Here is a 2,950-nt window from a genome sequence, read left to right on the forward strand (position 1 = left end):
GTGTGTGTGTGGGGGGCGGGGGGCCCTGGAGGACAGTGTGTGTGTGGGGGGCAGAGGAGGCAACTTCCAAAGTTCACGCCAAAACCACTGACCCCAGATCAATCCTCAGCAAGCAGGAGGGCAAAGCAGACGCGTTTCAGATGCATGAGGACCCAGAAAGGTGAGCTTCCGCGAACCCCTCAAGAAGAGGGCTGTGTCCATAGGCCGGGACGTCTCCAGCCCCCGAGGGGAAACAGGCTCATGGGGTGGGGAGGTCAACACAGGAAGCCCCTGGGCGCCGGCCGTCATCAGAGACGGGATGATGAGGACAAGGTGACGGGAAAGCATGAGGGGCTCTGGCAGGAGCGGCACCACGCCGTCTTCTCTCAACAGAACGAACGAACAGGCACGGCTGGGGCATGGAAACCCGGCGTCATGCCGCAACCAAGGCTGCCACAGGCCGCCTGATGCAAACGAGTCAGTTCCCACAGCGTCTCCCCAACATGACAACCGGGGACCACGAGCCACAGAGCACCTGCTGCCTGGGAAAGAGGAAAATCCGGACCTGCAGGCGGCCCGGGATGATGGCACTGGGGTCAGCGGTGGCGGTGGGAGGTGAGGAAGGGACAGCTCCCGAGAGAGGGAGCCCACTGGAGCGCGTGGCTCCCGGTGGCGGTGCCGGGTCCTTGCCGTGAGCTGTGCACAAGGTAACGTCCGAGTCCACCTGTGGACACGACATGGAGGCCAAGGTGGGTTACAGACCACGAGTGAGGCCACCGCCCATGCGCATGTCAAAGGGAGGAGGAGCGGGCAGAGGCGTGAGCCGGACGGGCACCGTGTGAGGCAGGGAGGCCCCGTGGCTTCCTCTGGGCCGGGTAGCAGATCAGACAGGAAATCCAGGTTGCAGCCATGGGTATGGAGTGTCAGAGGGGAAAACAAAGGGACTAGACACTGTGAGAAACTGACAGTGGGCACGCGAGGGGGAGGACGGGGGGAGATGGAGGGTGTCAGGAGGTGGGCTCTGGCTTTGACAGACCATCAGTGAGGGAAGAATATTAATTCTGGCCCAGCCGGCGGGGCTCGTGGTTGAGTGTTGACCCAGGAACCAAGAGGTGGCTGGTTCAACTCCCAGTCAGGGCACAGGCCCGGGTTGTGGGCTTGATCCCCAGTGGGGGCGTGCAGGAGGCAGCCGATCCATAATTCTCTCATCTTCGATGTTTCTCCCTCTCTCTCTCCCTCTCCCTTCCTCTCTCTCTCTAAAAATCAATAAAAACACATTTTGTTAAAAAGGAAAGCTAGGCAGTCTGGCAGCCCCTGCCGATCGGCAATCAGTGGTGCTTCCAGGAGAGGGTGTGAGGGCGAGGAGACGGGTGTGAGCTCTTGAAACTGGCTAGAACGGATGGCTCATCGGGGAGCGTGCACGTGAACAGAAAGCGAACCGCGAATGCGGTCACAGGGCCGCGGCGCAGCGTGGCGGTGGCCGGACAGAAGAGGCTTCGCTTCCCGCGGTGCCGTCCGAGTGGACGAGTCAGCTCGTCACTCCCCGGCGCAGGTGCTGCCTCCACCCCGCCACCTGGAGTCACCTCTTCCCCCACCTCAGTCACCCTCCATCAGTGCTGCTGCCTTTGGGTTCAAAAACCAGCTAAACACTTTTTTAAAAAGATCTCATCAAATCTCATTTTTCTAATGAAACTTTGCGATGAGAAAAAAAAATCTACCATTTTAACATATGTGTTTGCTCTGCGTAAACGTATCGATGCGACATCCACCCTTCACTCTCACGCTGCCCACGAGGGAGATCCACGGGGAAGTGAGCATCATTTCCCTGGCTCTGGCTTCCGGGGGGTGGGGGTGGGGCGACCCTGGAGGCCACGGCGGGACAGGCCTGAGTTGGGACTTGGTAACCACACCAACTTGGACCCGAGACGCGCCCCCGCCCACGCCGTGGCTTTCCTGCGTGGCCACGAGGGTCAAACTGCAGAGGCCGGGCTGACGGGCCAGACGGCAGAGCAACGAGCACTCCTCCGACCGCCACGTGCTGCAGCCACGCGTCAGAGCCGGAGGCCGCTGAGCCCTCTGCTTGGAAGAGAACGGCAACGTGGGGGCAGCAGCCGCAGAGGACGTGGCGCAGGGCCAGGGCCCGGCCTCGGGGCTCATGTACAAGGTTAATTTACAAGGTGTCCTGCTCACGCACGGGGACCAGCCGGGTGCCGGCTCCTCGCAGGGTTCCGATTTAATGAGGACGATTAGAGAGCCCACAACAAGGGCCATGTGTTCCGCTGTGAACAGAAGAGCCACACAAGGAAGCTTCTATTTCTTTCTTTATTTAAATGCTGCTCTGCAGATTTTACTGGTGGCAGAAACCCAGAGCTGAAATGTGCCCCACGCTGTGCATACAAAGGAGCTGTCTTAAAGGGACAGGCCTCCTGCAGCCGGCGGCCTGTGAACAGTGCAGCACCTGCTACCCATCAAGGCTCCTGCCCACTCTCCCTGCTCAGCGCCACGGCAGGTGCCCAGTGTCCGCAGGAAGTTCACGGGCAAATGCCAATGTGGGTCTTCTGACAGCAGTTTCTGCTCAGCAGAGCACAGGCCACTGCCAACCCACTGGGCCCTGTCTGTCCTCCATCCCAGGGGCCTGAGCGAGAGTCAGCGTGTGCGTCGGGGCCCAGACACCACTGAGGTCGGCGGCCACACGAGGGCCCTCTGCTGCTAAAGACGCAGTGGCCTTCTTTCCTCCACCACGACACCCGACGAACGTCCTGTCACCCATCTCAGAGGCCTGCCTATACACGGAGGGTCCAGACTGAACCCAGCGCCGGGGGCCATGAGCCCAGAAAGCCTTACCTTTCCCCAGCGGAGGGACCACCTGGCTCAGCTTCTCCCCTGCCCCCTTGCCCCACACACTGCGCCCGGCCCTGCCCCCCTGCCCCCCACACTGCACCCGGGCCCTGCCCACCTGCCCACACACTGT

The sequence above is a fragment of the Myotis davidii genome, unplaced genomic scaffold (genome assembly GCF_000327345.1).
Source record: "Myotis davidii unplaced genomic scaffold, ASM32734v1 scaffold991, whole genome shotgun sequence".
Lineage (NCBI taxonomy): Eukaryota > Metazoa > Chordata > Mammalia > Chiroptera > Vespertilionidae > Myotis > Myotis davidii.